At 30.7% G+C, this 23,154-nt stretch overlaps 1 protein-coding gene and 1 long non-coding RNA gene across 8 annotated transcripts in view; one reads left to right on the top strand and one right to left on the bottom strand.

Moving 5' to 3' along the window:
• Positions 1-23,154, bottom strand: part of Rg (A kinase anchor protein rugose) — a 242,686-nt gene that overhangs the window by 201,468 nt on the left and 18,064 nt on the right. The window lies entirely within an intron of this gene.
• LOC141528451 (uncharacterized) lies at positions 8,683-11,401 on the top strand. Its single transcript, XR_012479377.1, has 3 exons — positions 8,683-8,820; positions 8,902-9,044; positions 10,847-11,401. It is a non-coding gene; the product is annotated as an uncharacterized LOC141528451 (long non-coding RNA).

Genomic DNA, 23,154 nt, shown 5'->3' with positions numbered 1-23,154 from the left:
CATTAGAGCTGACGATCCGATTCCGGACTGGCTTGTAGAAGGGCGAACCGTACTGATACCTAAAAAAGGTGACTTGTCTGACCCTAAGAATTTCAGGCCTATCACCTGCTTGAATGCGGTTTATAAAATTTTTACAAAAATTTTAAATAACCGTATCTTGCAGCAGATAGAGCCTGTATGGCAACAGATATATGAACAACGTGGCACTAAAAGAGGCCTGTCAGGTTGCAAGGAGAACCTGATAGTGGATCGATGCGTCTTACAAGATGCGATCTACTATCAACGCAACCTGTCAATGGCTTGGATTGACTATCGCAAGGCATTTGACTCAACTCCACATGAGTTGATTTTATATCTACTCAAATGCCTGGGAGTCAATCCCGAAATAGTGGAATGTATTCGGCGTACAATGCAGCTCTGGCGAACGCGATTTCACATTGGAAGTGGAAACGCATTGCACGTAACCGGAGTTGTAGAGTACAAACGAGGGGTCTTCCAAGGCGATTCCTTGAGCCCTCCTCTGCTGTTTTGCATTTCACTGCTGCCTATATCTGTTGTTCTCCGTAAAACTCATGGGTACTCTGTAGGGCCTCCGGGTGATCGAAACTATTCGATTACCCATCTGCTTTACATGGATGATCTGAAGTTGTATAGCGCTGATAAAGATCATCTACAAGCGGCCCTCAACATCGTAGCAGAGTACACACGAGATGTCGGAATGTCTTTTGGGTTGGACAAGTGTGCGGTCGTACATCTGGCGAGGGGTAAGTGCTCTGATACTGGTGATGATGTCGAATTAGTGGATGGGAGCGTCTTAAGCCAATTAGACGCCGGGGAGTTGTATAGATATCTAGGAATGGAAGAGCACCGCATGCATGCGGTCTCTGAAGTCCGAACAACTCTCCAGAGCGAGTATGTTAGGAGACTCCGGAAAATTTGGTCCTCCGAACTTTCCGGCAAAAACAAAGTCTCAGCTACTAACATGCTCGCTGTCCCAGTCTTACTATACTCTTTCGGTGTCCTGAAATGGACCCGAAAGGATTTACGAGATCTCGACATCAAAACCCGTAAGATCATTAATATGAATCGGAGCATGCACCCCAATTCATCAGTCGCCAGATTATACCTCTCCCGGTCCATCGGTGGGAGAGGTTTGCAGAGTTTGGAGCGGCTTCACGACCGTTTGGTCCTGGGTTTAACTCACGAAGTTGTCAATTTCACTGCAGACGAGGATGACTTTCTTATGCAAATTGTACATAAACATGAAAATGCGCATAAGGGGTCATTCTTGTATAAGGCAGCAATATATGCGGCAAGAACCCTTGGTCTTGGAGAAATAAACGCTCTTATGGAACTCCGAAAGGAGGAATTTAAGAGCGTCATCAGGAACGCCGAGGAAAAACTACTCCTTGGCGAACTGATGGACAAGTCCATGCACAGCGTGTTCTTTAAACACGTGCGTGATCATGGCTTGTCCATCCAGCTGACGTTTTCCTTCTTAAAGTCAGCGGGCCTGATGTGTCCGAGACTGAAGGGTTCATATTTGCCTGCCAAGATGGTGTCATTAACACTCTTGAGTACCGTAGCAAGGTGCTCCAGGTGCAGCTTCCGGACACGTCCTGTAGGAGGTGTAGACAACATCCGGAGACGCTTATGCACCTTTTGTCGGCATGTCCAGTGCTGGCGAGAGGTGCATATATCCAGCGTCACAATGCTGCCCTGAGAGTACTGTACTACTATCTTCGTCATTGCTACGGTATTGACGTGACACCAGTGCTGCCTTATTTGCCAGGAGATATTCCCCAGGTTGTTGAGAATGACAGTTGCAAAATTTATTGGAACATGCCATTTGCAACAACCCGGCGGATAGATCACAACAAACCTGATATTGTGCTCTTCGACAAGGCCACTCGTGACATTTATGTCATTGAGTTCTCGGCCCCGGCTGAATACAACATCTCAGCCAAAGAAGAGCACAAAAGACAAATATATCAGGATCTCCTGTTTGAAATTGGCAAACTTACCCAGGTTACCGTGTCAAGCTTGTCGTCCTGATTGTTGGCGTCCTAGGAGGGATGAAACAGTCTTTTGTATCCTCACTTGCCAAAGTTCCAGCTTGCTCATCAAAAGCTGAGTTCTTGGCAGTTAGGATGCAGAAGGCTGTTTTACTTGGTTCTCTCCGTCTCTTAAGGTAAATGACTTTGGCCTGCTGTGATCACTAACCGCCTTGTTGTGCGGAGTGGTCCAGCAGTAACGGATGGAGCTCAGGCTGGGCCCTCGGAGAATCGGACTCCGGGGATAACCCCCCTGAGCATTTAATAACAAAATAATAATAATAATAATAATAATAAGCAAGATTCACCGGGTTGCTATTCATAGAAAAACTTTTTAATTTACGGTAAGTCAGGGAGTCTCAGGAGATTGCCCATCGGAAAAAGTTGTATAGTAGTTTTCCCTTGACATCCTCCAAACCAGTACAGTATGGAGGACTGGCAGTATAGAGTAGAGTAGTATAGAATAGATTTTACATTCTGCAGAGTAAAGCGCACTACCCACCAACTAGGATCGACTGCTGTCGTGTTGTACTTCACAAAATAGAATGCCAGCGTCTGTATGGATCCGTGTAGCAGTTTCCCGTCAGATGTGTAAGCGGTAAAATTTAGTACGTGAGAGACAGTAAGGCAGATATAAAATAGAAAAAGACAGAGATTAAAAAGTTATCAAGCCAGCTTTTGTGACCATTCGATTTTCATTGGATCGGGAAAAGTGGTTCCTGTTCGACGTAGTTGGTGATGCTAGTAGCGCTAGAAGCTACTGAACAATATTTCTCAATTCAGATTCAAATTATTTTGTTTTATTTTTTATTTAACATTTTTTTCATTTCTGTCTATTCTAGGTATACTGCTCCACAGCTGCGTGATGAAAACATTTATACGATTGGAACGCGTTCCGAAATCCAAAGCAGATTTTAAATTCCATTTTCTTGGTGAAAAACATTTAAATATATTTATAAAGAAATAAATCAGTAAAAAATATTAAAAAAAAAAAAATTATACCGATTGAAGAATTTGTTATGAGGTGATAAATTGATTTCTTCAAATTTTGTTAAGTGACTTTTTTAAGGGTAAAAAATATTTTTTATCAATTAACAATATTTATTACAATGAAATAAGTTATTTCTTCATATTATATGAATACTTTTAATGCTAAGAAAGCTTCATTATATTGAATGAAATATCTGTTACCGCCAAGGAAGATTTATTTATGGTTAAGAAATACTTATTAAGAGAATTAGTCGGTAGATGGCAGCACATCAGCCTGTAGTTATGTTTCTCTATAATGGCTACATAGGTTTAAACCAACGCCTTGTACCTTATGTTATTTTAATAAATAAAAAAAAAAGTTTCTCTATAATAGTGAACGCTATATCTATAGACATATAAATGAACGTGTTTGATTCGACATATAATTTACTCCGTGACAATTTACATTATAGGTGTGGAGGGTAAAGGTACCCTCTATAATTGTAAGTTAAACGTGACCGGACATCTCAACCTTTGTACAAGAACCATTTTTCTCGCTGTTTTTTTAAATAATTCTTGTTGTCAAACTAAGATTTGCGTAACAACAAAATGAAAATGTTGATGGAATATATAATCATTGATTATGAAAAAATGCTTATTAAATTTGAGCAATTAGATTCATTTATTAAATAGGAAGAAATGTTTGATTAAAGATTACAAAATAATTTCTCAAATAGAAAATAATAATCGTTTGGTACAAAATTGTATCTAAGAAATAATTTTTAAACAATGCTCGTTAAGAAATTATTTGTTAAAATATTAAAAAATATTTTTAAATACTAGAAAAATCGCTTTATCAGTTTAAGGCTCATAAGACTGAGAGAAGTAGTTGCATGAATACACATTGTAACTTATAACAATAGTTTAAAACTTAGTGCCGTCTAAGTTCGCAACCAGAAAGGGATGTATTAACAGTATCCCTTAAATTTCTAAGTTTTCGGGGACTAGGTGAATTTTAAAGCTAGTTTCTAGGAAGACTGCGACCCAAAACCCTCGGGAGAACACCGGTGTTTCAAGATGCCAAGGGCTTTAATTTTATTACAAGTGGTTTACCGCCAGAATCCCAATTGAGATTTCAGTATTCGCAATTTGCCTTTTTTATGTTAATTTATATTAAACAACGGGGAATATTTGGTCGGTTTAATGTTTTATTAAATGAATATTTTACCGGGGAACTTTGTTACGGAAATAGAGGCGGAATATTAAGCATTCTTCAGCGTTTATTATTTTGTGAAATTGTTCGGCGTATAAAGTAACTTTCAAACGTTTAATGCGTTGTTAAATATGGATATTTTTGACTGAATACTGCAGAGTATTGAGTGAGAATTTGGGTGGAGTGTAAAACATTTCTAGTAATTTAATGCTCGTAATAAGAGTTTTTATGAGAATGTACATCAAATAAAACTTTTAAAGTGTGATCAAGTTAAGAGAGTCGAGAACTATCTTGGAGGATAGTTTCAGTTGTTTCAAAGCGTAATTTGAAGCTTTGAACTGTCGGGGATACTGAAAATCATAGTTTCAGTTTACGGTCATTTTACTTACCTATCTCGCGTTAAAAAGCGACTGTGAAAATAAAAATATGAGACGTCAAACAAAACATTTTAAAGTATAATTATGCTAAAAAAGTAAAAAAAACTATTAGTTAGATGGAGGAAAAAAATTATTTTCAAATTTTTACTCTTGCTTCAAAATATTTGATTCGAATGAATTCAAGAAATTCACTTGCAAATCAAAAAAATTAATTTCATTGAAAAAGCTTCTTTAGAAACAAGAATATAAAATTTTAGTGAAGAATTGTCTTTGTTTGATGTCTAATTTGATTGTATTGACGGAAAATAATATAATCTTGGAAAACATATAGAATCTTTGAAGCGATAATAACGAGTACATAGATAATGAATTCTCTAATTAAGAGAACTGGTTTTCTTGAAGATTTTTTTGTTTTTAATCAAGTTGTTTGTTGAAAAAAAAATTTTTTTTTAACAAATTTGAAATAAAAAAGTTTTTAAAATTTTTAAGTGTGTGAATTTAAGCATGAATTTTGATATAATACAAACATCAATAACTAAAGTGATAAAATTAATGAATTATTTCATCATTCAACTAAAATCACCCCGAACATTTGAATAAATTTATGAATTTACATTCCTAATGAATACAGAAAAGGCGAATATTATTTTAATAAAAAATGGTAAGAACATTTGATCCAGAATTAAATTTATAAAATAAGGGTAGAACTCTAAAAGACAAACGAGAAATAATTACTAAACTATAGATGGAGACAAGATGTAATATTTAACAAATGAAGACTACGAGACTGACCATGTCATTACTGTTGTACACCGGGTAGGTAAACAATGTCCAAATAGTGAGTAGTAAATACAAAATACTAAATAGTCTTTGTGATGAAAGTAATAGAGAGTAACTTCTAGCAAATGAATAAATAATTAGCAATTAAAATTGTTCTAGCTCGACTTAAACCGTCGTTATCACGGGAAATTGAATTTACGTCACACCAAAAGACCCATATATTTATACGAAGATAGATATGAGTGATGTGTTCTCATGCATATACTACACTCCCGATAATGGATTTTTAAATTTTATTACGCTTGGATTATTATTGCATTAATGTATCATTTTTATTAACTGGACTTCTGTACTGTTGAAACTGATCGTAATAATATTTATTACAATTTCAAAAGTGCAAAAGGTCAAATTTAAAAAAAAAATGATCGACTACATGAATTAACAATTTCTTTTAACTTTTTTTTTCAGTAAGAACTATTTTATTTCAATTGTGAGGTTTACATTTATAAATTTTGTCGCGAGTTTAATCAATAGACGTCTTTTCTTGACGTATTTAAAGTATTGTAGAATGTTTTGAAGGGGGTTATTCTACTTATTACTATTAATGACGTGAACACAATTTAAATATTATTACTATGTTTATTCAAATACTTAGAAAAGATTACACAGGTACTCAGGTATATATAGTCTTGCATAAAGAAGGTATTATTATTTTTTGCCATAGCTGTGGTAGCTGATTTGCTTTGGTTTTTTCCTCTGGCCAGTAGTGGGCGCTTCGAGCGCTTTGTTTGAACTTCCTGCCTGTAGAGACGTGACTGAGGATTCAGTGTCGCCACAGTATTTGTACAAAAGTGCCATTTCTTGGTGATAATCCCAAAAAAATCTTACTACTGTCGGTAAAAAATGTTGGACTACATCAATTCAAAGTGAAAATGAATTTCCAAGAGGAAACTTTGAATTATAGTTCAACTTAAAGTTAAAAATGAAACTGCATTTTTTTTTCTTTTATTGAAAAAATTAAAAGAAAAATTTTAAGTTAAAATTTTAGTTCTAATCAAGTCATAAATAAAAGTTTGGAGAATTTATAAGTGCGCGAGTCGTAACTCTGATTAAATTTTTAATAAAAATTATATTACTAATTTTGCTAATTGATAAAACAAAATGTAATATTGTAGAGAATTAATGTAAAGAAATATAGAAGAATAAAAAAATTTTCTGAAGCAATTTTACTGAATTTCATGGTTCTATTCATCGCCGTTGAGTTATATTAATTGAAAATCTATGCTTTTGGCATTCGTATGAATTACTCAGTGAAATATGAAATAATACCGAGAACGAAGTGAAAAAAAAAAAAAAATAAATAATAATAATAATAATAATAATAATAATAAAGTTACTGATTAATAAATAGATTAATAAATTCTTTTCTAGGCCATAAAAATAAATGAGTCATAAAACTTTAATGCTGTATATTTTCTCAATGAAATAAAAGAGATTGACTGACGGTTTAATAGAAATATCGATTCATTTACAAGCAGATTATTATTTGTTCATTCTCCAGTGATTAAATTAAGTAAACATTCAAAAAGCGAGTATTCTTTAATGAATTTAACTGTTTTTCTAAATCAAAAATAAAATTATTATTGAAATTAAAAGTAATCTCTTTACAATAATTATCGAGATTTTTAAACTAATTAATGTAGTTAATGGTGTTAATTATAATTTGAAAATGTAAATGAATGTTTTAAATACTTAAAGGCATAGTAAATAATTAAAAATACTTAGCGATTCAGCTCATGTTGAACAACAGCTTGTACTTGATTATTTTTTTATTTTCTCTATCTCGTTGCGCTTTCGTAATTTCAAACTTATAATTATTTTAATGATAATAATGTTATTTTCCACAAGACAAAAAACCAACGGAATTTAAAAATAGACTAACGAGAAAAATATAAGGGAATTCTGTTTGGCACTTGAACGGACGGAATAGGGTTAAACGTAATTGTCAATTTTACTGGAGTAAATAGATATGAGAACGAAAATAGCAAGAAAAACTCACCGTCTATATGTATAACGGGGGCGCACCAGATGGAACAGGGCAAGTATAAAATGGAAAAGGAAAATAGACAAGTCTAAGTTACGAAGAAAAAGTTTAGCGGGGATGAGGGTGAGGATTCACTGTATGGTACTTGGAGTGGAGCTCCTATACACAATCTCGGAAAACTGGTGGTACACTTAGCCGTCTATATATATTTATTTATATTTTTATTTTCATCCATTAGCCGAGTTTCAGTTATCAGTCGCAGTTCAAACAATTATTGTTATCATTATTATTAACTTCCCGCTTAAAAAAATGAAAATTTTCAAAAATCGGGAAGTTATTGGTTTTACCCCGTTTTTCAAAAATCGAGTTTCCATTAGATCTCGACTATTTTGAGTACAATTTGAACCGATTCGGACCGGTAGATTTTGAGAATTTTCAAAAAAACGACCAAAAATTTTTTTTTAAATGTAGTTTTTATTAAATAACTTTTAAACGGCTCTATCGATCGATTCTAAAAACTAATCAGCTCTTAACATCATTGTCCAAAGAAAACCGAAAAAAGTGTTTTTTCAGAATTACTCCGAAATTCCTCGTTTGATCAATTTAAACAAACATTCTTTATGGGGCTTAAAGACTGCGTTGAATGCCGTCAACCGCGTGGAAATCGGTTCATCCATTCAAAAGTTATTGCAGTTTCAAATTTCAAAAAATCGTGTTTTATCAATGTCCTATCAGACTTTTGAGCTTGAAGAGCTCAAAATAACACAAAAATTTTATTTTTGAGCTCTCCGAGCTCAAAAACGTCATAAGTGCAATTTTAAGCGTTCAGGTATGGATTTAGCGGGAAGTTGCAGGGATGAACATCAGGGTTAACCGTTTTCTTAATTTTTATTATTATTATTATTATTATTATTATTATTATTATTATTAGTTTGTTCATTTAATGAATGAAATTGAGCACTTTACGATTCTAGAAGAGGTTAAAAAATATTTTTTTTGCGTTGTCTGCAGAATAATTGTGATTAAAATCAATTGGATATTGATTGCTAAGAGATCAAGGTTTCACGTTGTTCGTTGTGATTGAAGCTCAAGTATCAACTAACGAGCTCCTAACATCTGTCTCATTAGTGTCTTTGTGCATTTTATGATCAAGTCACATTTTTTTTTGTAGTTTTTTAGCCACAGATCAATGTTATAATTTATCTTATCTAGAGACACGACTGTCTTGATTAAAGAACATGTTATTTTCAAGGGAGATCAATTTTAAACACCTCATTTGAGTTCAAAATATTTGGATCTGTGATCCGCGAAAAGAGACAAATATTGTTGCAAAGATAAGCCCGAAAAAAGAGAAAGAACGAATAAAGATGATAATAATAAAGGGTATAAAAAATATTAAAGCCAACTTTTTTTTTCCTCCTTTCTTTGTGAATTGTATTCTGTATATTATTGTATTGTTTTCAGTTGCATGACGACGGGGTATTTCCGTCAGGTCCAAGGACTCTTTTCCGGGCAACTGCCTTCTTTTTTTTTTGCTTTCACTTCGCTGGTTTTAAGGCGAGTAACTACAAAAAATTGTCCCGGTTATAATAAAAGCACGAGTACACGTAAGTTAAAAATTTCTATTTTTTCTATTTATTTTAAATAAATATTTATTAACAGTTAATAAATTGTACTTAATAAAATACTTATTTATTGTTAATAAATATTTATTAAATCCTATGATGTTGAAAAATTATTTATGAACAGTTAATAAAGCTTATTAAATATAAGCAAATCCTTCTACTATTTATAATATTTATTTATTTTTATATTTCTTGCTATTGATGCTTTTTACATACGTATAAAAACATACTCTGACAGCCTCCCGTAGTTTATATTTTGACTGGCGCCGCAGTCAGACTCATAGCGAATAGGTCTTGAACTGACTTACATTTTGATAATCACAGTACGTGGTATTTTGATTATCAAAATACCTCATATTCTGTTAATCACAATACTTCTTTTGATATTAAAAATACTCATTTGATTATACTTTATATTCTGATCACCAAAATACTTTTTTTTCAGTGTAGACCTTTAAAGTTCAATCATTCAAACACAGTAGATGATATTACTTGTAGATATGATGGTTTCAATAACTTCAGCCAGTGATTAAATCTGGTGACATGTTATTGGAAAGGTCATGGGTTCGATTTCCCACCCGAAAAATATTATATTAATTTTCTTAAAATGTAAAAATTTGATAATGTTTGTTATAATTAAAAAGTAATTCGTTGCAAACCACAGAAAGAAATAAGCTAATTCCTAGTTAAAAACGATTTATCTTAATGAGTAAGCAAAAAAAAAAATGAATATCTCGATACAGAAATGAAATTTTCCTCGAATCATTTAGTGTTTTTTTCTGTAGTAGTCACACACGGAAGAAATAGCAATTGTAAAAATGAAGTTTTTTTCGTAATAAGAGGAGCTCTAAGAAAGAAACTTCAAAGTTAAAGTCTCAAATATAATTTTCATTATTTATGTTCTCAAGTATTGATTTTTACCGTTTCGAATGTAATTGTATATTTTTAAAATTCTTACAAAACTTAGGATATTCAATTTACAAACTGTAATTATTTTAGTTTTTGCTGGGAGAACTCAAATGTCCTCAGCAGTTTTTTTTCTTTTTTTTTTTTTTTTTTTTTTTTTTCTGTAAGAATCATAATCACAATTGGAACTCCAAAATAAATACAAATTCAATTTTTGATTAGTTACTACTGATAAAGCCCATCAATATGATCAATATAACATGACAAATTATGCATAGCAGTATAAATTATTAATGAAATTGTAAATGAATTACCGTATACTAAATAATTTTCATTAGCATTAAATTACGATCATCAATGTTGCGAATTTAAGTTACACAGTGCGTGAAAAAAATGGAATCATTCTAAACTAAATGACTCACATACATATTCACAAATTAATAAATATATATCAAATGCATAGATCGAGAGATGAGAAGGCGTACATTTATAAAGTGAGTGAGTCAACGAGAGATATAAAGGACAATAGAATGATATGGCCTGTACGCGTTTACTCGCGTGACATTTTCGAGTGCACAAGCCGCAGGCTCAAATGCAGATTAGCACTGATGCTGGAGACGCGAGAGTGGTTCATATTGTTCCAATGTCGTCTATTGTTTGATGCGATAACTCCATCCTTTCCATTCTGTTTTGTTCATTACCAACATGTCAATTTGTACTGAGACTAGACTAACTTTCATCCATTTTTTTTTTTTATCAAAATCGATATTTACTTCATTTCATATTAGTTAATTATTTATTTGAAAATTTTACGGAAAATTATTTGCTATATGACATAAAAAATAAGAGGTTAAATAAATATCGGTATTGGTACTTAGGTTTGAGGTGACAGGACGTGATGGGATGTCGATAATTAGGTCGGCAAAAAATTCTGCAGGAAGGGTATCAGAGGAGATTTTAATCGAGAGAAGGCTGATGAAAAATGACTCAGGAAATTGAGAATATGGTCAACTTGGGTCTTTGAGACATCAAAGTGTAGTTCCGGCTAAAGGACAAGGTATACAAGACATAATAACAATAATATAAAATGAAGTAGTGAAAAAATGTATTAAAAAAGTTTAAAAAATTCAAAAGTGCACACCTCATGACGCTCATTTATTTTTTTAAAAAAAGAATGAATTGTATTATTGATTTTTGAAAGATAAAAAAAATAATTAAGTAATTTCTTACAGAGTATTTTCTAATTATTAGCGCGCACTTTTTTTTGTTACATGCGTACGCAGTCTAAAAAAATCTAATAATGTAATTGCTTAATGTCATTTTAACTTGATTAAGTGATGCCATAGTTTTCACGTAAGAGAAATAAGAAAAGTTCTTTTATTTTTTTACGTGTGTATCATATGGAATGTAAACAAAATTCATTTTAAAAAATACGTAAACTAGGCTATTTATATGAAATAGGACACCAGTTCATCGAATTCAGAAACTAATAAAAAAAAACCCGGTGTCGATACATCAATTTTTTCGGGAGTGACCGTGAGCACATACAAAAAAAGTTTGGAAAATCCAAAAGTGCACGACTCATAATGCTCATTTAATTATGAAATATTAAAAAAAAAAATAAAAAATAACGAAAAAAAAATACATAAGTAGTGCAAAATAAAAAGAAAAAAAAAATTTTTTTAAATAACAGCTGTACTAGGAAAGTGATGCACAGGCGCCCCTGGTGGAATAAAATAGACATGCCATCTATAGATATAGATATATCACCATCCATGTTAATTTTACATGGATATATATAAATATACAGTCTTGTAGTTTTCGTTTTTTATTAATTGCAATTAAACGACACTGAATTAATTAATCATACGCATTCAATGACCTACAATCGTCGATTAGAATTAAAAAAAAAAAATTTAACTCAAATAATGGAGTTTTTCACAAGTTACAGTGTTTCCGGAGTTTCATACATGACGGACAGGAAAATTTTTTGACCTATTTTGATGTTTTTTTCCGTTTCTATTACAGTAAATCAATTTTTAGAAAATATGGAATTAATCTCCATTAGATTATCTCGACAATAGTATGCAAAATATCTTGATTCCGTGAACTTACAAGGCTATAATTCTAAAAATAGTTGCCAAAATGAAACGAAAAAAATTTTTCGATTGTAAAGCACTCTCTGATGCTTCGCATCATGAGTCGTGCAATTAGTGCACAAACATCCGGACGTCCATGTGAAAGTTTTTTTGGTACGTTTTTTTTTTTTTTTTTTTTTTTTTTTCAAAGCAGCAACATAAAATGATTTGTAGTAACTATAAGATCAGTTAATATGAGTGTTTTCTCTATGTACATCTATTCATATTATCACATGAGTCCAATATGGTTGTGATAAAGGCATTTCAAGACCACAATGTTGCTTGACCTCAACGTGTCGGGAGTGGAATACTACTTTTACTACCTCGCACTATGAGGCGTACAATTTACCAATTTACCAATTTATCTTAATTTATTCGTATTAGGTTAGTGATTATAATTCAAAAAACACAAAAGTGGAACCATTTAGAGTCAAATATGAGCATGCATAATTTTAGATAAGGTCACAAAATGACCATATAGGTTCATACATATGATCACATGGTCATGTATGATTTCATCTGTGGCCATGTGTAAGGACGAATTATCATACATATAATCACAATGACAATATGTGATCACATATGTGGTCATGTATAACAGTGTCTGATCCCAATTTTAAAATTAGAATTTTGAGTTCCGCTTTTAACCGGGGATGTGTTTGGGCATTTCCTGAGATATTTTGAGGTGAAACGATAAATTTGATTTTCATAGAGTTTTTTAACAGGAGCTTAGTTTGGGCATTTCCGCTGAAAATTTAAAATTTGGTCGGAAGTGCCAAATTGAATCTCCTATTAAAAATTCTGTGAAAATCAAATAAATCCTCTTACCCCGAAATATTTTAAGAAATGCCTAAACACAGCTGCTGTTAAAAGCAGAATTCAAAATTCCAATTTTAAAAGGTTCTTCACGAAAATTACATTTTTGCACACCCTAATGTTTCCATAGGATCATCATGAGCATGTATAATTACATAGGTGATCATATGCTTACATATAGTCATTCATAATCTCACATATGGTCACCATAAGTGAGTATGATCACTAACACAGTCAAGCATGAATTTATAATCATATTTAAACTATTACGATCAATCGTAGACTTTTATGATTCCATAAACACTGAAAAAATGTTTAAAAATGAATGTCCGACCATGCATACTTCTGTATCACTTATTTATTTCCTCCGCGAAAACAAATTTAAAAAAGAATAACAAATAAAACAAGTTAAACAAAAAGAGTTGACAAATAATAAATTTTTCATTTTAGTTGGTGTGTTTGATGAAAAAATAAAATAAAAATGCGTGTACACGACGGCAACTTTAATGCGAGAAGAAAAATTTGTGTTAGCTTCTGGCTAAGAGAGTTCTGAACATACGGTATTTTTTATAAACTCTTTGAAAGTAGTGGTAGTTGTAGTTGTGATGAGCAAAGAACAAAAGAGTATTTAATTTTTTTTTTCTTTCGTTCGAACTCGACATTTGAGTTTATTTTTCCGTATAGTAGTTCAATTCAACTTCTGAGGTCGAGTTATTGTTCTTATAGATACGATAATGTATTTATATAAACGGTTCCTTACATAAGCAACAATCATCTATCATCTCGTTTATTTAGAGCAGAGGTATTAATTAAAACTGAAGTCGTAAAAATGTTTTGTTCTCGTTATTTAGATTTTTCAGTAAAACAAACAAGTGCTTTGCCACTTGAATTTAATTTGTGGAGGACGTGCAGATTGTCCGGACGAATAATTGTTTATATTTGCATAAAATTATTATACTCTGGGGGCTAAAGAGAAAAGGGAGGAGAGGAGAGAATGAGTGCAGTAGAGAAGTATAAAAGCAGTAGTTCGGTTGTATAATATTAACACGATAAGAGGCGCCAGACGCATGAGACGAGTGCTCGTTAGCATCGTTAGTGATGAAAGGGATACGACCCAACCATAGAATGACACTGAATAACACGAGATTGAATGTATACTCGTACGCAAACTTATACTACTGACACTGACAACCGAACTTTTTTGTCGAGGCATTACTATTTTTACCATAGTGACATGAATTTTATTCGTAAGAATTTACTAAAGGTGTTGCTAATGTATTTAATCAACTGAAAAAGAATTTTTCGGGTCGAGTTGCTTTTATTTTGACAAAAAACTATCTTTAATTACTGGTTTCTCTGAGAGATGGCACCAGTGGACTAATGACGTCATGCCCTTCATTAGAAACTTTTTAAAGACAATTTATAACTTAACAATTAGTTAAAAAATCTATTGTTTCATCATTTTTCTCAATAATTCTCATTGAACAGTAAAAAAATGAATCACACAATATATTATTTAGTGTATTGTTTATCATTCATCGTCCGGTGAAAATTACAATCATTTATTATTTTGGCAGAAAAAAATGCATGTATTAATTTTCCTAATCTTATATTTCCAAATTTTAGTTAATGAAAAAGCTTTCATTAGTAAATCATTTAATTATTGATTAATTTCAAAGGTTGTAAAAAAATTTTATTTGTAAAAATGTTCTAATAAACTCGCATGCATTGAATATTTTGCCACATCAGTGTTTTTGTTCATTTGGAAAACTTTTGGAAATCTAATCAATAGAAGCTAAGAATTTTTAAGATCCAGGAAGGAATCCCGACAAAATTGTTTTTTAAAAATTTATAACGACGTTTTGTTTAACAAGTTACTTTATTAATAGAGGCAAAAATTAATAAAAAAATAGAAATGCTATCTATTTGTATCAAAAAATTTATAACTTGATACGAAAATTCACTATGTTTTAGGAAAAATGTTTTAAAAAAATTAATACACCCTTATAGCCAGCGCTTTTTCATACTTGTATAGCAAGCCTTGACATCTAATTGCAGAGTAACTTATAGGCAACTCAACTGAAACCGCTTACTCTGCCAACTCTTTCCGTCAAGTTGGCTTCAAATTGTCGCCGTAGATTGACAGCAAGTTTCAGTTAAGGTAGCTATAAGGGCAGCAAAACAAACTGGTTGGTATAGCAGGATGCCATCTATCAAAATTATTCTACAACATTAAACTTGGTACTAGGATGGTAAGCGGTTCTTCATGCGGTATGTTAGCTTTTCGATAAAATGACATTCCTACCATATCTTCAGGCGTGCGCGAATCCAGTTCTCTGTTGTACGCACTGACACCAACTGAATATAAGTGTGTAGCTTGGAGAGGTACATGTATGGTAAGTACAGTAGATACCAGCAATTGAAAAATCTGCGTTATCTCAAGTGGTTGATTATCAACAGAGAAATAACCGCGCGATTTCGGATCGGAGTTTTCCGGCAGATAACACGCTCATAAATTGATGAGAATGAGAAAAGCTTCAATTCAGTTACCGGAAAGATTTATAGAGGTTACTTTTTTTTAACTATCGCGTACATGGGATAGGAAGCAAAGATTACCAACCAGTAGATAAATTTTCACTCGACGTGAGAGGGCGTAAGTCTGCTAGATTTAGTACTGCTACTTCAATTGTTAAACATATGCCACGTGACAAAATAATGTTTTTACCAAATCATGTTTTTTTAATTCTATTTTTTATTGTAAGCAAAAGTTTATTTACCTCGATGGTTTTTTTATTAATTAAAAAAAAAAAAAAAAATTGTTTGCTTCAATTTTTTTTATATAGAATGTCTACAAGCAGAAAAAAAAAATTTTTTCTACCAACAGTAAATGTAATTGCTACAAAAATTTTAATTACTTGAAACTTTTTTCTACAAATACCTAAAAACCTAAAAACCGCGTAACCATCGCTAGTGATTTTCTCAACTCCGTACGACTGCTAATTTGAAAGCCAGCATTATTTTCATGGACTAAACCAGCTAATTAATTAATGATAATAAGAAATACTAAAAAATTGTCTAGGTCCATTTAGATTAATTTAATCGTCGATACACATGCGCGAATGTTAATGCATAATATATCGATTCCGTAACATTTTAATGCTACTGGTCATTTAGTTGTCGTATTTTTATATGTAGACATTAATAAATATAAATATGTATACATACGTGTACATTGACATGGACATTAAAACCTTGGAAAGTAAAACGCTATCGAGTACAATCGATAATTAAATAACACATGACTGGCCGCATGAGTTTTGGTGGCATCATTCATAAAAATCAATTATTTTCCCAGTAGATAAAATTATGAATTGCTGTTATCAATGAAAAGACTTAATTAATTAGTCAAATTTTGTGAGATCTCTAATAAATTTTATTTGATACGAAAAGATGTTAAGTATACTCAAATTTTACCTTATCTATTGTCAGTTTTTTATCATTTGGATAGTCATATATGAGTATTTGTGGTAATAAATAATCATGAATGGTCACGTATGATCACCGATGACCATTTATGATCACAAATGAGCACATATAATCTAAATGGTCACATGTAGTCCGACAGAATCATGTACATGAATACTTCTAACCATCTACGGTGACATATATCATCTTATGTGACCATATATGGCCATACCGGACCATTTATGTTATCATACATGATCCTATATGATCATTTATGAACACATAAACTATCAGCCATTTTTATTAATCCTAATTTTTAATGCTCTAAGCTATCTTCTCAATTTTTTTCCATCAGAACTTGAATAAATATCACCGTGTTTTCTTTCTTGTGAGTTTAAAAGCTAATGCGAAAAAATGTGTATAAATATCTCGGCATTAGTTGAGGTCAAAAGATATGCGTGAACTGAATAGACGTATTTTATTATGATTATTTTTATTTTTATTTACTTAGACGGTATATTTTTACTTTTATTGGTATTTTTATTTTTATTCTTACACAAAGGAGCGGCATCGCATATAGTAGTAAAACTGATTCAAGTTACTAATGTTTCTCAGGCATTAAATCGTATCATTTATCAGGTATCAAGAGAGATAAATTGATGGCAAATTGGTGATTTGATATGGATTAGCTTACTCTCTTTTATAATCACGATATCATGATAATAAAAACAATAGTATAATGGTATTGAAAAACATAAACCAAGGAAAATTTTTAACGACTAGCAATGAAAACTAATTATCTCTCGAACTCTGAACTGAACTGAGTTAATTACTGGTGAATAATCAACACCAACCGCACAATCATACTGATTACTCGTGTATGTGGTTTTAACCGTCTCTTGAATCCAGTCCAATCGAATTTAGGAATGGAAAATAGTTGGTGATTTTTCGATATTTTTCACGATAATCCGCGATAAATTCCGTACATTCCTGATCGTTATCGGGATGATTAAAATTATTATTATGTACCGACTGAATAATAAAAATAAAAATAAAAATAAAACGACTCCAATCAAAAATTATTAATGAGAATGAAAAACTCTAAGAAAATTATGGATCAATTTACTCACATATGACGAAAATGTGAAGAGAAGTTTTTTATAGATCAAGAAATTTTCAGTAGAACTTACCTGAAACATAAAAAAGTTTAACGTTAAGAAACAGTAAAAAAGGCATACTTTTAATAAAACGACATTAATTAAAACCCATAATCAGTTGAAATTTTCATAGCTTTTAGTATAACCGTGTGGGATGTCACCGGAGGCTTATGAACGTGAACCCCTGTTACTAAATAAAGCCGTAAAACCGAGCTTTACTGGAACAAGAAAGCCAAATTATCCGCGGTTTTTTTCTCACACAGGCGAGGGTATTCTCGTTTACCTAATACGTGGATCAGTTTGATTTACACTTGCACACTTCCTATATCCTCTAAAACGCACACAAATGACTTCACTTAAAATACAGAACCGAGGAACAAAAAATCAAAGAAAATTTGGGATCCTTCTTTTTAACCCTTTGACGGCAGCAAAGACTAAGACGCCTTTTAAGGTTTTTTACGTTTTTTGACGCGATTAAAATGTGATGGAATGAAATGTAGACGTAAAAAAAAAAAAATAAAAATAATAACAAGATAAAGTGTAGAAAACATGGATGCAAAGAACTTTTCCACACCGAACTTTTATTTTCTTATTGTGAAAGGTTGAACACAGATGTTTACTTACCTTTGTGATAAAAGTTTAAGCTACACGACAATTCACATTAAATCGATAGAATTCAAGTGTCGGTTGAATAAAATAACATGTTAAATTTAAGATTTTTTATTGGTTGATAAAACTTTTCAGTCGACACGAATTTCTGTATGTCATCATTAACTTTGAGTCTGAATTTTTTGTTAAAGTAATAAAAGGTTAACATCATTATCATTAGTTTTTTTTTAATAATAAGAGACAGTGTACACGTGTTATATAGATAAAATATAACGACATAAACCATCAGAGAGCGTATACATAAATTATGTCAAGGCATATTTATGTTGAAGCGCAAAAGATGTGCATGTTCACATGAATGACTGCTGTATAATACTGTATTTTAAAATTTAAACTAGAAGCTGATGAAAAATTACGCTACTTGATAAATATTTTAATATCTAATAGAAGGGTTTAAGTATCATAGTATGTATAAGTGGTTAATTCATTTTTTTAATTAAAAAACTTCGGTAAGAGCTATTCAAAGATTATGTTTGTGTTAATTGCTTTTTTTTGGACTAAACTATTGAAAATTGTTTTATATTAAATTAAAATTTTTTTTAATTTTTTTTGCAGATTAAAGTAAATTCATTATAAAATAAATTCAAACTTCATTGCGAAGATTATAATTTCCTGAGGAAAAATTCTTCAATAAAATGAGCGATTTATTTTTCTCAATAAAAAAAAAACGTTGTGGTGAAATTTTTCAATTGATCGGCTACAGATTCAAAAGAAAAGAGAGAAATAAAAAAAAAATAAATTTATAAAATATAAGTAGAATTCGAGTTATCGAACAAGTAGCACTGCAATTATAAGAAGGCGGTTGAAAAAATACCAAAGCGTAACTTGTTTCACTGGGAATAGAATTTCATCCTATCCGATAATTTGAAGGCTAGAAGTTACCGAGAAACTTTATTTTGCTAAAGCTTCTTGTTCTATTTTCACGTTTAAAATATTTTATATCTACACAATTCCAGTTCATTTATATAAATATATAACACGCCGATTATTCAATAGAAAAAAGTAAAATAATGAAAATTGTTTTTCAAGACAAAAAATATTATTGGCTCAGCGCTGGGGTGGAAAAATTTTAATTCGTTGACCAATATATCAGATAAGCGAAATTTATTGCCACTACAAATCGATTGTGATAATGATAACTAAAATGATTGAAATAAATAATTTTATATCTCGCGCTCTACACGCGGAATTTATTGGACTAATAAATACGATATTTATTTGAACTATTTTCTACTTTTTTTTTCCATTCCATTTTGATCTACACACACTAATAAATTTTGTGTGTCGATAGACGGAATCTGCGTAGTTAATTTTTAAGTTAAGGTCGGTCATTTTGTGATCATGACTCTTATCTAAACTAATCCTTTATTTTTACGGTGAATTTTTGATAATGAATTTATATAGCATGTGTTACAAAAAGATTGGCTCAAAAAGTGAAACTCGAATGTGGAAATATAAAATCGATAAGTTGACTATTACATTGAGGGCAACCAAGTGCAGCTTGCACATATTTTAAAAGTAGTGACCAGTACAAAACAGCCCCCTCGGTAATTAATTATTTCCTGTGGCACATGAACACCTGATACAAATTATTTTTATTTATTTTATAAAAATGTACCATTTTTTTCTACAAAAAAGTTTTTTTTTTTTTTTTTTTTTTTTTTTTTTTTTTTTAACGTCAATAATAAATATCAGCTCAATTCGAGAGAAAAAAACTTGGACCGAGAAAATTGTTTCGAAGAATTGTTTAAAATGAGTAGAAATTGTTCTTGATTATTTACATTTAAGCGAAATTTTTCTGCTTGACTCGACGCGAAAGAAATTCCCAAATAATTATTTTTCTTGAGTTAAATTAACTTTTTTACTAGTACATTTGTAAGTTTTCAAACATTTCATGATTTATGATACAGAAACTCAATCTGACGAAAACGTGTAATGCATTACGAGAATTCAAGTTACATTTCATGAAAAAAATGACAACTCTAAAAAAGATAAGACTCTTCATAAAAGTTTTTAAAAGTAAATAGTAATTTTTCCAAAATCATAAATATTTTGGAGGATGTATGAAGTGTTTTTCCCAAAACTCATTCAGTGAAACTTCACCCCTTAAAGCTGGAATTTCCGTTGGCCACCAGATCTACATCAACCTTTATAACTAGCTTAGGGTAAAATACAGGAGTACTGGTTTTGGACACTGCCATTTGTTAATATTTTCTGCTTTTTAAAATAGGAGGCATAAATATTATTATTATATGCGTGAATAAAATTCTTGAAAGTAAAAATAAGAAATTCTTACTGCATTGTTTTATTTTGACCTACAATATCTATGTAAAAAAATCTTTCAACGTAACTTTTCCCGACTGTAAGGCATTTGATTAATTTTCACATATCAAGAACTGATAACAGTACAATTTTTGAATAAATTTACCCTAGTTTCTAGACCAGAATCATCAAAACAGAAAAATGACAAATTTTATCATCAATTTCATCAAGTACATTTTTTTGTTAATTTTCCAGTCTCTCCTTAAACTTATTAAAAATCACACAAAATTATTTTCTATCTCTTAATTAAATTCAAAAACGCGTTTTCTACTTTTACCAAACTATAATTAATTTCGTTTTATACATTAAATTTTAAATGAAGTCATGAAAACTAGATAAAATAGTGTTTATAGCTCTCTGTAATTCTCAAAAATTAATTAATACTTTATTCTTAATTGAAAGTATTACTTGACTTTATTTAGATTTCAAGCCAAGAAATCAATGACTTATCCAGTTAATTAATTTACTAGAAAATTCTGTAAATATCAGTGAAATATTTTGATATAAATGTAGTAATAGTCTAGATTGAGAAATTAATGAAAAGTTGAATAGCCAAAAGCAGGAAAGCAGCCAGCACGGTGTATTGAATAATGACGTCGATCACGATCGTGGGTGTTAGGACGTCTCGGATTAAATAACAATAGTAAAACGTTGGTATAGAGGTGTGAGCCGGTGAATGGGCATGCAAATGAATGAATAAAGTAGAGAGAAGCTTTTACTTTATCACAGACACTACACACTTTTATGTAGGTACATTTATTATCCTTATTTTAATGTTATTATAGATAAATACATAACACATAATACATAATACATGATACAGAATACAGATGGATAGATGCTCCAGGTTCAGTTATGACTCTGATTATGTTGTGATTTATTTACGATTTAGAGACACCTTGCAACCTCTAACTGCCAATAAATGTATATATAAACATCTATTATGTACCAACGCGACATTATGTTTGCTCTCCTAAAATCTGTATACTGTTATTATTAATATTTATGACTCTATAAACAGCTGTGATAAGCATGTCACATAAAAAAATTTTACTGACTACTTTTTGAGTTAAAACTCGTCTAAGTTTTTCAAAATAAAGTTGGACGTGTGTTAAATTTTAATATTTTACTATAAATTACAGCTAAATCGATTTTCCAAAAATTGAGCTTGTAAATCAAAATAATTAAGGATTTTAAATAAACACTGACGTTTACTATCGATTTCTCCAGGCTTTTTTTAAGTAATCTACTAAATGTCACGTAACTTAACTTGACACAATTTTCAAAATTCAGACCGCTCCCGGTTTAAAGAAGTTAATTAAAAATTAATCAACTGAGAATAGAGAGTGAATTTCCATTCCACAAAATGAACCCCACAATGAAATAAAAAAAACTATACTCTCAGCATCTCCAAAATGTATTCTTTCTTTCGAATCGTCTCGTCGATTTTATTCCTTGAAAATGAAATCCTTCACTGAATTTTATACCGAGTGTTAACCCCTGAATAAAAATACAATTTTATTCAAATTCTCTCCAATCAATTCCCCTTTATGTTTTTTTTTTACTCATTAAAATTAAAGTAAAGAAATTCATATGTAATATAAACTTGAAATAAATTTTTTACAAAGATGTGGAAGGCAGAATAAAAATTTATTCGAATTTTATAAGATTTCGAAAGTATTATAAAATACTGTAAAAGTTAAAAAAGTTGAAAAAAAAAAATCCGTCGAAATCGCAGTTTCAAATTATATTAAATAAATTTTAGTGTTACCTTTGCAATAATTATTCGGTAAGAAATCATGAAAATTATTAATTTGTTCAACTTTATATCATACGCGTTAAATTTTCTAAAAAACCTAAAAATTCACGAAAAAAACGTGAAAATAATAATAGAATTAAATTGTTTATTTGTTTATTTATTGCAAAAAAATTCTTTAAAAACATCATATTTATTTGATTAAATAAAAAAAATATTGGTCAACATTTATCAGAAGTCCAATTTAGGTTTGATAAAAAATTTGATCCTTATTTTGACACTGAAACCAACAGTTTCGGTGTAATTTCTAAAATTCGATCAAATTTTTGAAAAATTGAACTTTAATCTTGAATAATTTTTTAACGTGTGGACAAATAAAAAAATTTTATCAAACCTTTTTTATAGAGCGTTCAATTCTCTATAAATATAAGAACAATGATTTATATGTCAACCAGTCGTTTAAACGATACAAAAATCAAAAGAAGCAAAAAAAAATTTTCCTATGTTATTCTTATTGGAATTAAAAAAATGCGATGAGGACAATCTTAATATTAATATTACGGGTTCATCTTTTCACATTATTTTTTTTTGCACCCACAAGAAACTTTTGAGCCTGTTTGAAAAAAAAAAAATTTTGGATCACCCTAATATGTATTTATATATATATATATATATATATATATATATATATATATATATATATATATATATATATATAACTTTTCCCGCGCAAATAAATTTTTCCAAGTCTATATAACAATCAAAAACAATGACAATGATAATAAATTAGAATATGAAGAGTTTATTTAAAAAGTTCTCATAAACCAAAGGGTACAAGACGATTATTTTATGATGAATGCCTC

This window comes from Cotesia typhae, unplaced genomic scaffold, assembly GCF_013202065.1.
Source record: "Cotesia typhae breed Kobodo isofemale line unplaced genomic scaffold, CoteBio_Ctyphae contig_43, whole genome shotgun sequence".
In the NCBI taxonomy this organism is placed as follows: domain Eukaryota; kingdom Metazoa; phylum Arthropoda; class Insecta; order Hymenoptera; family Braconidae; genus Cotesia; species Cotesia typhae.
This window is presented reverse-complemented; position numbering and strand designations above follow the sequence as displayed.